Consider the following 15,429-nt stretch of genomic DNA (forward strand, 5'->3'; position numbering starts at 1 on the left):
AACTTCTTATTCTCCCCAAATAACATAAAAATAGGCAAAGAAACTTAGCACCTGGAGTGGCATCTGAAGAAAAGTGTAATCCACATTTCTGTAGGTTACAACATAGGTGAGAGCAGATTGAAGGTAGAGATGACTAATTAAATTTACATTGAGGGTAAAGTCAATATGGCTAGGAAGAGGCCCATAGTGAGGTGAGAGCAGAACACTGGACACTGTGATGGGTTATGATAAGCTAGTCAGGCTTGACCAGGTGGTGGCACACTGAATAGAGCCTCGGACTAGGACGCAGAGGACCCAGGTTTGAAACCCCAAGGTTGCAGGTTTGAGCACAGGCTCATCCAGGTTGAGTGCGGGGTCACTGGCTTGAGCCCAAGGTCACCAGTTTGAGTAAGGGGTCACTCACTCTACTGACGCCTCTCCCCTGCCCCGTCAAGGCACTGCACATACGAGAAAGTAATCACTGAACAAATAAGGAGTGGCAATGAAGAGTTGATCCTTCTCATGTTTCCTTTCCTGTCGGTCTGTTCCTATCTGTCCTTCTCTCTGACTCTGTCTCTGTAAAATAAAAAAGATGAGGCAATCAGAGAAACACAAATACCATATGATTTAACTTATATTTGGAAACTAATGAACAAAATAAACTAACAAACAGAATGAAAATAGACTCATAAATACAGAAAAGACTGACAGCTGTCAGAGGTGAAGGGGGTTGGAGGCTGGGTGAAAAAGGTGAAAGGATTAAGCAAAGAAAAAAAATAACTCATAGGCACAAGCAGCATTATGGTGATTACCAGAGGGAAAGAAGATGAGGGGAACTTAGGAGAGTGCAAAGGGGGGATAAATGATGATGGAAGGAGACTTGACTTGAGGTGGTGAACCCACAATATGATATACAGATGATATATTACAGAATTGTACACCTGAAGCCTATATAATTTTATTAACCAGTGTCACCCCAATAAATTCAATAAAAATGACATAAAATAAAAGATCATACATGAATTCCCCAGATGTCCAATAAACCCTGCAAAAAGCACTAAGGGATGGCTTCAGCACTTGTTCCTAACATGTGCTTGGTATAGACAGAACATAGCAGAATACAGGGTTCAGTTGCTCAGACATAAGGGCAGGCCTGCAAGCCAGAGAAAAAGTCAATGACATCAGATTGCAACCTCAGATTGAACAAAGAACTGATTTGTCCCAAAGCTAAAAGTCACAACTATAATCACTTCTTTCCTGACTCCTGAGAGGCCACAGGTCTTTATTTTTTTATTTTTTATTTTTCTCTTTTTTTATTATTAATTTTAATGGGATAACATTAATAAATCAGGGTACATATGTTCAGAGAAAACATTTCCAGGTTATTTTGACATTTAATTATGTTGCATACCCATCACCCAAATGGAAGACAATTTGACTTTGGCCACAAGTCTTTAAACTTCCCTTTGTCATTGACCTCTGCCTGGAAGATTTGAGCAGGTATCTATCCTACCTGAGGTAGCACCATTTCAAGTGCTTCAAAAGACAACACTTGTCAAATATACTTCCTTTCCCAATAACTGTAAAACTGAAAAAAATAAACCCTATTACTGTATATTAAATGTATTTCACTGTTTAAATAAAAAGATAAAAGATAAGACTATGTTTTCAACATATATAATAGACAAAAGAGTAAGACCTCAAATATATAAATAATTAAAAATTACTATCAAAAAAATAAAATCTCCTTTGGGGCAGAATTAAAAAAAAGAAATTATATATCAATAAATTACAAATAAAAAGGAAGCAGCCATTGCATCATTAATATCATCAAAATAAAAACACAAAGAAAAAAATACTGAACATGCAAAATTGGAACAGTCACAAAAATTAATCAAACAAATAACACCACAAGGGCCAATTAAATTTCTTTTAAACTGAAAATTAAAGGAAGATTTTGTTACCCCTTTTTCTGTCTTCAACAGATTAAGTAGATAAAAATAAATATGTATTTAATAAATTTGCATCAACAGTTTAAATGTTCTAGAGATATTTACCTGGAACCTATGTACTCTTAATTGATCAATGTCACCCCATTAAATTTAATTTTCTAAATAAAATAAAGAAAATAACCTTGCATCAAACTATGTGCCCTGAGAATAAAGAACATAAATTACCTTTAGAAGCATTTGAAACAATTATTTTAGATTCATTAAACATTTGTTGGATCTGTACAATGAGCCAAGAGTCTACATATTTATTAATTCCTCAGAATAATTCTGTAATATGGTTGTTCCAGTTTTAAATTAAGGACATAAAAAATTAGAAAGTAAGAAATGACCAGGTTACATAGTCTAAAAGTGATGGATTTAAACAGATAAATAGATTTTGTGTCCTTTACCTAGCTTCCCCTAAAATTCGTGTCTTATGTACAATTACATTGGTACAAATATTATTAACTAAAGACTTTATTCAAATTTTACTCACTTTCCCACTATTGTCTTTTTTCTGTTCCAAGATCCAATCTAGGATCTCACTTTGCTTTCCTCCTTGGCCTTCTTCAACCTCTAACAGTTCCTCATTCTTGCCTATCTTTCAGGATCTTACAACTTTTAGAGACTACTTGATCAGTACTTGGTTTTATAAAATGATCCTCAATTTGTGTTCATCTGATATATTTTCAAATTGAACTGAAGTTTTACAATTACAGCAGAAATACCAAAAAATGGTACTGGTTTCATCTCTGTGTATCATATCATGGGATTAATGAGATGAATGTGTCTAATTATTTGCAATGCTGACTTTAATCAGTTGGTTAAGGTGGTGTCCTCTGAGTCTTTCTAACTATCAAGTTTCTATTTTTCTCTTTGTTGCCAAGAAATATTTTGAGAGAGATGTATAAAGACTATGCAAATTTTGTTCTGCCTCAACTTTGAAAAAAAATTTTTTTTTTTTTTTTCATTTTTCTGAAGCTGGAAACAGGGAGAGACAGCCAGACAGACTCCCGCATGCGCCCGACCGGGATCCACCCGGCACGCCCACCAGGGGCGACGCTCTGCCCACCAGGGGCGATGCTCTGCCCATCCTGGGCATCGCCATGTTGCGACCAGAGCCACTCTAGCGCCTGGGGCAGAGGCTACAGAGCCATCCCCAGCACCCGGACCATCTTTGCTCCAGTGGAGCCTTGGCTGCGGGAGGGGACGAGAGAGACAGAGAGGAAAGCGCGGCGGAGGGGTGGAGAAGCAAATGGGCACTTCTCCTGTGTGCCCTGGCCGGGAATCGAACCCGGGTCCTCCGCACGCTAGGCCGACGCTCTACCGCTGAGCCAACCAGCCAGGGCGAAAAAAATTTTAAAATTGATAATCTGCTAGGCAACAACTTAAAAAAAAACTATTGTTTTATTTTACTAAATAAAAGTTAATTGTACCTGTCATATTATCTGAGAAAAAAAAATCCAAAAAAAATAGTCATTTCACATTAAAATTTAAATAAATCTCTATTTTAGGGTAAATAAATAATTAACCTGTAATTTCAGATTATTTAGAAAATAATGAAACTCTAGGAATTGCCCAATTTAGAGGAATATTTATATCCTTAAATGTTAGTTAACTTAATGAAGACTTTACTTTTTGTTTACTATATTCTGAATACTACATTACTGGTGAGCAAAACAGACGTGACCCTTGCTGTAAAATTATAACAATAAATAAATTAACATTTAAAAAAATCTCCACACTTTCTGAAGAAAATATGCTTGCTTGTAATCAAGAATAATATTAAAAATATTTAACAACTATTAGGACAAGGCTACTGACTACTAAGAATGAATGTCAGCCATTGGGCTCAAGCTGGGTCTGAATGCAGGTATAATGAATTCTGGGAACTGCTGATGGGGCCAAAGCAGGGGTTCTGGAGGTCACAGTGCTTTGGGGAGGGGAATTTCAAACTTATAATATGAAATATTGTTATGCTACATTGATGTGTACTGACTAAGAATCAAACAAATGTTTAAGGTAAATAAATAGTTTGACATATTACTCAATAAGAGAATAATCAGCTTGCCATTTTGACTCAAGTAATGGAGTTTTTAAGAAAGTTAAAAAGGGAAAGTACTATTATAAAAGGCTGGTCAAGAAACACGTTTGGCTTTCCATCCCTTAGCCTTTCTCTTTGTCCTCTTCCTCTAGACACAACTTGGCAGAAGTTTGATTAACCTAATCCCTATAGTGCTAACCTGTGCTTTTAGGTTTTGGGTTAATGATGTTGCTTAATTAGAAAAACATAGCTCCAGTTTTAAAGATGCCTTGAATTTGCTCCTTAGTACTTTGCTCAAACTATTTACTCTGATTTGAAACCTAAGTTTATTTCCCCTTTATTCTATTTAAAATGAGAACTCCAAATTTCTCTTGATATTATTTCTACTGAAAAGAACAAATGTTTTTGTGTGAGTATAGATTTCTGATTTATATGGGCATTCTATGAACCTTTTATGAAAAAAATGTAAGGTATTTTTCCCCGCTGAGGAAAAAGGAAGGGGCAAGAGCCAGGAAGCGTGGAATAATAAAAGGCTTTATTGAGTACAGAGAGCATCCTGCCTGACGATGTTCCCTGGTCCCAGGGACACAGAGGCCAGGGAAGTCACATAGGGTGACTCGTGTGGGGGATATTTAAAGGGTCCCATCTAGGGTGGTCTAGCTAATATGACATGGTGAAATCTCACTGGCTGGCAGATGGTTGCTTTTTTCCAAAGGGTTCCTGGGAAGTTTCTTTTGATGTGTTTGGCTGTGGGTGGTCCTAGCCAAAGTTCCCGAGTCTGGGTTCCCCACATGGCCATCCCCCATAGCTGACCACCCCATATTCCGATGTTTTTGTGTTAATTAAGGCGCTCTTATTCATTTGGCTACTTCCTCCTGATTAGGGACATCGTGGGGAGGGAGAGATCGGCAGGTGGTGGTTTTGAGGGGTGTCAGGAAGAACATCTCTTTGGCCATCAGTTGAGAAACTTCGCGGATGCGGTTCTGTAAGGATTAAAAAAAAAAGAGAAGTAATAGGGGGATCTGCAGGGTCCAGCCAGATTTGGTGAGCCCAGTGGTTCCAAACTGCTAGTGATCCTGCATGAGGGTAAGCTTGAGGTGAGAGACATGGTTAGAAATGAGGGTAGCATTGATTATGGGGGAGCCCTTGGTTTTGAGGAATGGTAGGAGTAAGTGGGAAGATGCTGTCAGCTGGATAGTGGTCTGAGACTGTGTAGAATGTCCTGACCCAGAAGGGGTACAGGGCACGATGGCATGACTAAGAACGAGGGTGAAAAGGGGATTCTGTCAAACAGCATGTCAAGGGTGGCATGCGAAGGGGAAAAACTGCATGTGAGAGGTGGTGTGTGAAGGGGAAAAGAAGGGGTCCCATTCAGTCCCATAACTAAGACCTGTGAGGAAATTAGAGGTCTAGAGTGTGGTGGCAAAGCAGAGAAGGCAGCTCCTGTGTCCACAAGAAATGAGATGGACCTGCCCATTTTTGCAGCATTACCCTGGGGTTAGGTGAGAATGATGAAAGTCTCCAAGTCCAGGGCATCAGTCCCAGGAGTTTGAGCAATGGGACCATCTGGATGACTTGTCCTTCACGTAGAGACACTGAGGAAAAGCCTGTTGCCCAAAGAGGCAATTGCTCCCCCAGTGACCGGGCTGCTTGCAGTCAGGGCAGGGCTTACTGGGTGGCCTCGGACAGAGGCACTGTTGGGACCAATGACCCTGCTTGCCACATTTAAAGCAAGCTCCTGGTGGGATTCCACATTGTGGCTTGGACTTGGGTCGGGCACTTCCTGTTCCTTGCCCCTGTTGTGCTGCCAGCCTCAAGGTTGCCACAAGAGCCTGGGTTTGGAGTGTTACCTTCTGCTGCATGCGGGGCTGGCAAACAGCCTTGGCCTGTTTCTACTAGTTGGGACCATTAAAAACTTTAAATGCCATGTTCACAGGTCCCAGATAGAGGTTTGGGGGTTGAGAATAAGAGGAGGGGGGCTCGTGGGGTGCCTGCACCCAGATCCTGCCAGAAATGCTGGAGCCAAAGACAGGACAGGGCCAAAACTTCCTACAAGAAAATTGGGGTTGGGTGTCCTGCAAACCAGTATAAGGGCCAATGCCAGGCTGAGAATGGCCTGATGGAGGAGGGACTTAAGAACACAGTGGAGAAGGGAGGGGCCCCTGGGGAGGAGAAAGAGAGACTGGTATTTGCAGGTGAATAAGAAACAGGATTCTGTGAAGGGAGGGGGCTCTTGGAGGGAAGAGACCCAAGTGGAAGAGGTCCGCAGAGAAACCAGAGAGGGGTCCCAAGAGAGGGGCACCCCCAGGGGTCAGGCAGGAGGGAGAGAGAGTTGGGGGTCCGCAGAGAAGGAAAGATCAGAAGTGGAGGTTTTAGGTGAGGTTTCTCTGGCCAGAAAAAGGGCCTGCACGGTGGAACAGGCGGCACAGAGAATAGGATGGGAGCATGAATAACTAGAAGCCCTGAATGTAAGGGATCTCCAACCTGTTCCCAGTTCTTTTCTGGCAATAGTTAAATTGGTGAGGGTGTTAGAACCGAAAGTCCCTTCAGGAGGCTAATCCAGAGGGTTCTGTGGCCTGGCCAAAGTGGAGAAGAAGAACAGTTTCTTCTTCTTTAGGGAGGAGGATTCCTGTGCCCCATGGCCACCCTCAGTCCTCAGAGTGGTCAGAGATGAGCATTTGCATCCCAAAACTCAAGGTCTGGCCATGGATGGATAAGTAAAGTGGATGTGCTCCGGACGTCTCTATAGTCACACATGCACTCAGAACAGAACAGAAAGAGGTCCCTGATGCAGCTGCGGTTTCAGACAGGGAGTCTCTGCAGAAAGAACTGAGGGGAGGCTGGAGGCAGGGGACTTACCGCACTGTGTGCTGAAGTGGGTGGAAGGTCAGAGGTCCTGGTTCTTTCTTGGAGGGGAAGGGAAGTGGAGTGGTCCTTGCGGGTTTCAAGTCTTTTCAGGTTTTCAGCACCAAAATGTAAGGCATTTTTCCTACCAAGGAAGAAGGAAGGGGCCAGAGCCACGAAGTGTGGAATAATAAAAGGCTTTATTGAGTACAGAGTGCATTCGCCTGACGAGGTTCCCTGGCCCCAGAGACAAGGAGGCCAGGGAAGTTGCATGGGGTGACCCATGTGAGAGATATTTAAAGGGTCTCATCTAGGGTGGTCAAGCTAATATGATGTGGTGAAATCTCACTGGCTGGCAGATGGTTGCTTTTTCCAAAGGATTCCTGGGAAGTTTCTTTTGGCACGCTTGGCTGTGGGCTGTCCTAGCCAAAGTTCCCGGGTCTGAGTTCCCCATGTGGCTGCCCCCCATTGCTGACCACCCCACATAGAATATTTAGTATCAATATAAAACAAAAAGATGAATATTTATTAAAAGAATACATTTAAAATATTAGCATTTATAACAATATAAAATAAAGGAAAAAAGATGTGCCTGAATTATAAAGTAAAAACATTTTATTGGACTATTTTTAGTTTGAATGCAAGCTGAGCAAATAACTCGCTAATGCAGGTTAAGTAAGGAGTCAGGAAGGAAGGAATCTACCACCATCTCTTCCAGTGACCAATCTAAAATCAGTGGTGATGAGACACAAAACAGCTTTAGCAGCTAATAAAAGCTTCACTGACTCAGAAATTACTGGAGTGTTTCTGAATGTATTTGTTTACTTTTGACAGCATTGGATTTTGCTTTCTCTACATTTGTTAGTAAACAGGAATCTGCTCCAGGAGGCAGGTGATAGGAAATTTTTTTCTGACCATTGAGAGTTTGCTACCTGCCCACTTAGGGAATGTGGTTATTTCATTTTATTCCATTGCTCATTTTCCTGGACCATCACTATAGTTACTTAGTGTGAATCAGCCAATTTGCTGTGGAAAAAATTTCTGTAACTTCCTGTCATATGCCTGTGCCTGGGACATGGGTACAAATGCAGGCAATAATGAATGAATATAGAGTGACACCTTAGGAAGCTTGTGATGATGTGCTTTTGCTTTAGACAAAGTTTAAAGTAGGTTTTTCAGTCTCAGTGAAAAACATAAAAATCTCTTTATCTTTTGACTTGAAGATACTATGATATTATCTATTGTCTTGATGTAGACTTTTAATCTGTAATGTTAGCTTGCCTCCAGCAAATCATGTCTGTAGGATGTTTTCCAAACTGAGTATTCTGGGGATTCTAGAATGTCTTTATCCAAATAGCACAAGAAAACTGTGGTTCTTGTGAAAATTTAAACAGACCTAAAAGCAATAGACATTCTCAACACATTTTAAGTTAAAAAGCCCTCTAAGCCCTGGCCGGTTGGCTCAGTGGTAGAGCATCGGCTTGGCATGCAGAAGTCCCGGGTTCGATTCCCGGCCAGGGCACACAGGAGAAGCGCCCATCTGCTTCTCCACCCCTCCCCCTCTCCTTCCTCTCTGTTTCTTTCTTCCCCTCCCGCAGCGAGGCTCCATTGGAGCAAAGATGGCCCGGGCGCTGGGGATGGCTCCTTGGCCTCTGCCCCAGGCACTAGAGTGGCTCTGGTCGCGACAGAGCGACGCTCCCGAGGGGCAGAGCGTCGCCCCCTGGTGGGCGTGCCGGGTGGATCGCAGTCGGGCTCATGTGAGAGTCTGTCTGACTGTCTATCCCCGTTTCCAGCTTCAGAAAAATACAAAAAAAAAAAGCCCTCTAGAACAAAAAGTGAAAATTAAAGAAAGCTGCTCAAATAAATATTTTCTGACTAACTGAAAATATGCACACTGGAGAATAAGCAGACTAACAATGCCAAGTTTAACAGACAACATTATCAATGCTGGTCTATATGTCTGTTTTCCAAGGTTTTATATACCTTTCCAATTAGAACAATGAAATGATTATTTGAATAAAATAAAAGTGAGAACAACAATTTCTATTATTTTGTGATTATGATAAGGAAAAGCCACCAAAACGTATAAATCCAAAGATTCTTTGTTCCAGATATACCATTTAATTTAAAATTGCAACATACTGCCTAGCTTTAATGAATCATTTTATTTCACTGCCTTTACATGTGAAGTCCTCAAGAACAGGAGTAGAGCTTGTCAACAAAAAATAATATTCTGCAAACAAACAATAAAAAGATAAAATATTTTTAGGAATACTATTTTCTATTCATCTATTGATCTGTATTGCACTGTATCTGTGTCTAAATTGATGTGCCTCATGTATAATTTGGACATTCTGATAACTGACTTCCTTGCTTACTAAATTAACTTTCTAAAGAGTCCTTCATTAAACTACATGTTTTGGTCAAACTAAATATCATATTTTCTCAAAGGCAATATGATTAGAATAATTGCCAGTCTAGGTCACTATGAGTCATGTTGATGATTAGTTTTACCAAAATTTAGAGTTTTATAATGATTCTACCACAAAGAGAGTGAGAGCGAGAGAGCTAGAGCTAGAGAGAGAGAGAGATATGGGGCTTAGAACAAATTAAAATGGAAGCCAACTGCACCCATTAATGAAAACATAGAGCAATCTTAATCATTAAGTTAAAACCAAATATTGGCATAGGCAGAGGAGGATTTGTGACCTTTGTGTGTTGATGAACTACTTACCTTTTCTGGAATGAAAAGTAGGCCTTTCACTATAAGGTAAGATTTGGGTGAGTCACTGCCTTGAAGGAATTTCTTGAGGAAGGAGGGCTTTCAAGAAAAGGTGTGGGAAGGGAGTGACAGTTGGTAGATCAGAAAGGTGACCATGGATGAACTATTCCAGATAAGACAGTTTTCTGGTTTCTGAGGTCAACTATGTATTATTTCTGCTTAAGAAATGCACTGTGTCCAACCATACATTTTGTACTTATGATGAAGCTAGTTCTCCAAGAAATGGGACTCTTCACATCTGTAGTTTTAACTGATTAGATATTTTTTAAATTTTGTAGAAAGATGTTTAGTAACAGGCAGTTGAATCTTGTTGATGTAGCTTCAGTTAGACTCACTCATCCATAAACAGTATTTACTGTAGACTAGTCAGCCACCGCCAACAGAGATCACTATATTTTGTTCTGCCTAGTGAATCTCCTGTAAAATTTTATACTCACAATATCCTAATTTCAGGATTTTTTTTAGAGAAAATTTAAGACACCCTGTGGAATTAGTAACTTTTCTATGAATGCACATTTTTACATTATTAGATAGAAAGGCTCTAGGGTGAGGTTTGGATGAATTATTTGCAGGTACAGTGTAAATATAGTGCTACGGTGGCTACCTGAGTGAACAAGGAGAAAGGAAGACATTACAGAAGTTGGAATTTGGAAACAAATTGTTTATACTTTTCTAAGCTTTGATGGAAGTCTTTTGGAGTCTCTGATGTGTCAGTTTATGTGTGACAGTCAGTAGTTTATCACCTCTACCCTTCGTAATCTTCTGATATCTGATTTGATTGCCTTCACTAGTGGTAGCCGAACAAATCATTTCTCTGAAATGGATTTCATTGCTCTATGCCAATTATATGATAATGCATCTGCCTTTCCCAGTGGGTTGCAAACTCCATACGGAGAGGGGACTTGCCTGTCTTGTTCATAGGAGTTCTGAACACCCAGTGCAGTGTCTGCACACAAAAAGTGTTCACTGAGCATTCTATTTAATTCCAGAATGAATTCATATACTGCTCTGCAGTTAACCACTCTATATTTACCTTATTTGTAGTTTTCCTTAGTTTATGACAAAATATGTCTTCTGTTCTCTTTTCAGTCAATTTGCTCACTTTCCTTTATATCAATTGGTAGGTATAAACGTACTTTGGTTTCTTAAAACCATGCATGTATAGTGTAATAAAAATGTCTGTTGAAAATCTTTGGACAAGTTGTCTTCTACTATCAAAAAATGATTCTCATTATCCTGGGTGTGAAAAATTATCATCTCATGGTTTCCCCTATTAAAGGATAAGTCCATACTAATTTAATGAATCTTCACATTGTGAGTTCAAAAGCCCATTAATAAATGTTTACCAAGAGCAGCTATTTTTTCCTAAGAAAAAACTAAATGAAAATTAACCTTATTTAAACATTTTTAAAAACATACTTTATATGAAAATATTATTATTAAAAAAAACTATAGATTTTCAACTTTACTGGTGCAAATTTTATTTTTGAAACATTTTTCTCTACTACATGTCTTACTTTTTTTTTCAGATTTAAAATAGAATTACAATACTTTGTAATAGCTTTCAGCATAATCTGAGAGTTAAAAACAGTTATTTTAAAAAGACTTAATGGGCAATAACTGACTTTATTCCTACAGTTACTTTAAATAACGGAGATTGGCCCTGGCCGGTTGGCTCAGCGGTAGAGCGTCGGCCTGGCGTGAGGGGGAACCAGGTTCGATTCCCAGCCAGGGCACATAGGAGAAGCGCCCATTTGCTCCTCCACCCCCCCCCCTCCTTCCTCTCTGTCTCTTTCTTCCCCTCCCGCAGCCAAGGCTCCATTGGAGCAAAGATGGCCCGGGCGCTGGGGATAGCTCCTTGGCCTCTGCCCCAGGCACTAGAGTGGCTCTGGTCGGTAGAGCGATGCCCCGGAGGGGCAGAGCATCGCCCCCTGGTGGGCAGAGCATCGCCCCTGGTGGGCGTGCCGGGTGGATCCCGGTCAGGCGCATGCGGGAGTCTGACTGTCTCTCCCCGTTTCCAGCTTCAGAAAAAAAATACAAAAAAAAAAAAATAACTGAAATTATTTTTAAAATTAAGTAAAATAATAAGAAAGGTGACAGTTAATCTTACATTGCATATATTGTTTGCACACAGCTCACAGAATAGGCCCCACTCTCTTCCAGCACTTGATATTTCAATTGTGTTTCCAACACATATAAATAAATTAATTGTTTACAACTCAAAATGTGTTTTTGCATAAAACAGTATTGTTAAAAGTGATTTGTTTTTCAGGCTAGATCATTGCAGCTTATTTCAGCTCTATGCTGCCTAACAGAGCACAATGCTGGTGTCCCTTTCGTGCCTGAGGCCCCAGACATGTACTTGATATCCGGCTGAGTGCTGCACATTCATTGTCTCCAAACTTTTTACCCCAATTTTAAAAATGAGTATCCTCATCATACAGACAGCCAATAAGGAAAGCAGAAGAAACAAAGTAAGAAAATGGTAGAGGTCAAATTTGACCCAGGTATCTCTAGTCCAAAGCCTACATCTTCCTATCATGCATCTATGCCTCCCCAAAACCTGAACAGATGTGAGGACACCGAACAATTTGGATGAGATTACTGAGAGATAATGAATTCTCTCAATAGATATATTTACTGTGGAAATTAGGAACTTCTAAATATCCATGGGCTAATTTAAACTGGTTTTGTTGTTGTTGTTAAATCTGGAAGTGTTTGGGGACAAAACAACTCTTATATAGCACTAAGTAAAGGTTATAAGTTCTAGTGAGAGATCACATCATTTGGTCATGGCCATGATATTGAAAGCAGAGAAACTAAGTGTACAGAGAAATAGGTAGGAAAGAGCAGAATGTGGTGGGAAAAGGAGAAAGACAACAGTTTAACAGTTGTCCCATTGATTAATGACTTCCAAGAAATTAGTAAAACTTCACACATTAATCATGATAACACAAACATATATTGTATTACAAACTATCAGATTCTAATCTCATTAGCAAGCAGATGATCCTACAGAACATTTAAGATATTTACAGGAAAATAATATTATTAGCATGTGAAGAAATATATTTTTTGGTATGGGATGTTCTAGATGACTAAGAAGATAAATGAATTAAGTGATATCTCACAAAATATGATCTACCTTTATAAGATGTTACTAATAAGAAATCCAAATTGAAAATAGGCATAATTTTAGTCCTATAGCTTTACTGTTAATATAGAAGATGAATCATACTTTTGGTGATGTGAAAATACAAATATAATAAAGTGAAATTAAAAGATGATATAATAGATCCTATAATAAAATCATTATTATCACAACTATTATTATTATCTATCTTTTATTTTATTCCTACTATGGAAAAATACATTCTTAAAGTCTTTTTTTAAAAAAAGAACAAATCCTTGAGGGGTACAGCATTACATGGATTCTGTGTCCAATGGCCTTAGCAGCAAGGTTGCTAGGAAATTTGGCATGAGCCATCCACTGTTTCTAGGAGCATAACTTATTTACCCAGATGTTTCTGGTTTTATTCAGTTTGCCACCAAAAGTCACTGTGTTATTTACTTTGTACACATAAGCACATCTCTCTTCTAGACAGAATTCCATTTCATCTGGACCACAAACACCTTTAATTTTAAGAAGAGTTGTGTGCTCCCTTTGGCCCCAGAGACACCGTTTATAACCAGTAAAAATGGCCTTGAACCACAACCTTCCAGACATAGTTGTCATTTTAGAAGTTCTGGGCCCTGGCTGGTTAGCTCAGTTGGTTTAGACTAGAGCATCCTCCCAAAACAACCATGTTGTGGTTTGATCCTTGGCCAGGGCACATACAAGAAGCAACCAAAAAAATGCATGACTGAGTGGAACAAATGCTTTTCTTCCCTTCCCCCCTCTCTCCCTTCCTCTTTCCATCTTTCTAAAAAAAAAAAATCAATAAAATTAAGTCCTGCCCAAATAGCTCAGTTGGTTAGTGCATTGGCCTGGAGCATGGAGGTTGCCTGTTTGATCCCTGCCTGGTCAAGTTCTATTCCCAGCAGACCTACAAATGCTCCAAGATGGCCTACATAAGTATTATTTAATCTTGACATTTATCTTTCATGTTAGGTTAGGTGGAATTTTATTTTATTTATTCATTTTTTTTCAATGAGTTGAGAGGAAGAGAGAGAGAAAAGGGTAGGGGGAAGAGGAGGAAGCACCAACTCCTGTATGTGCCTTGACAAGCAAGCCCAGGGTTTCAAAATGGCGACCTCAGCATTTCAGTGGCTACCACTGCACCACCACAGGTCAAGCATTATTTTACACATGAAGAAACACCAACAGAATTTTTGTAATACTCAAGTTCAGAGAGCCACGAGTGGTAGAGATAAGATTCAACCAAGTTCTTTAGACTTCTTATTTAAACTCTTTCACTATGCTATTGAATAAAGCAGAAAGGTTTTACTTTTGTTGTCTATTAAAAGGAAATATAAGACGTACTATAACAAAACTTTCCTAAATAACAAATGAAGACACATGCTATTAAAATTGAGCTGTGTTATTTGGCTAAAATATGCATTTTCTGTTTTAAGATGTGCAAAAATCTTTTTCTTCATTAATTAAAATTGTATTCCTGAACAACATGTAACAGACAACATGTATCAGACACTGTGCATTTACAAAGAAATAATGAGCACACCCTGCCTTACTCATTTAGTTTAAAATCCAGGAAAAAAAATGTGACAACTCTGACTGTATATCTCAGTTAGTGAAAGCCTTGTCCAGAAGAACAGTTGCCAGTTTGATTCCTAGTCAGGGCACATACAGAAACAGATCAATGATCCTCTCTCTCTTTCTCTAAAAAGAAGAAAAGTGACAAAAATGTGACATTCTTATCCATAAGTCTCATAGTATAGTTACAAAGAGTAATAAGATTTACAAGGAAATCTAGATTGTCTCTGACTTGTCAGATAGAAGGGGCACTTAAACCAAGGCTTGAAGAATGTCTAGGCAGAAATTATGGGGTGGCATTTCAATCTGGAAGGCAGTGTAGATTCTAAACACTTGAAAGAAGGAAGTTGTCAAGTCTATTGGGTGAGTCATCTCCTTTAGTAGTATTTAGAATAAGAACAAAAAGTATTGGGTTATAGTACTGAAAAGGCAGATTATATATGTACTGAAAAATAAAGAAGTTAAATTTAAGGTTTGATGAAATAGTATTTTATTCAGTAGTCAAGAAAAAAACTCATAAATTGTTTAGCTAGACATTTATTTAACAGTAATAAGTACATATCTATTTAGAATTATTCCAAGTAATTTATAGGCATTGATTAATTTATGTTTTATTAATTCCTGTGAGGTACAGTGTAATACTATCAGGCACAGTTTAGCTGTGAGGAAACCAGGGCACAGCGAGATTAAGTACCTTCCTTGCCCAAAGTTACTGAGAAGCTTAGATTTGAAGTTAGGCATTTGACTTGAGAACCAATTATCACAGTCATATATTGTGCTGCTTTTAAGGGGACAATACAGTTTACAGAACATTTAATGTTGTGACTATGTAAATTTGCATTGGAGACAAGGAAATTTCAGTGAAAGCAGCTAAAAAATTTCAGCCATTTGCTTACATTTGAAGTCATAAAAATCTAAATGAGTCAGAATATTATCTGTAGAGGTTATACCCTTTATTATTATGACTAAGAATTATACATATTCTCTCTTTATTTAAAGATTTTCTTAAATTTATTTGCAAGAGAGTAAGAGAGAGAGAGAGAGAGAGAGAGAGAGAGAGAGAGAGAGAGAAGGG

At 39.1% G+C, this 15,429-nt stretch overlaps 1 pseudogene; it reads right to left on the reverse strand.

Annotated features, from left to right (window-relative positions):
- Positions 1-13,016: 13,016 nt before the first annotated feature.
- On the reverse strand, positions 13,017-13,367 carry LOC136329915 (large ribosomal subunit protein eL33 pseudogene; annotated as a pseudogene).
- Positions 13,368-15,429: the final 2,062 nt, after the last annotated feature.

The sequence above is a fragment of the Saccopteryx bilineata genome, chromosome 3, assembly GCF_036850765.1.
Source record: "Saccopteryx bilineata isolate mSacBil1 chromosome 3, mSacBil1_pri_phased_curated, whole genome shotgun sequence".
Lineage (NCBI taxonomy): Eukaryota > Metazoa > Chordata > Mammalia > Chiroptera > Emballonuridae > Saccopteryx > Saccopteryx bilineata.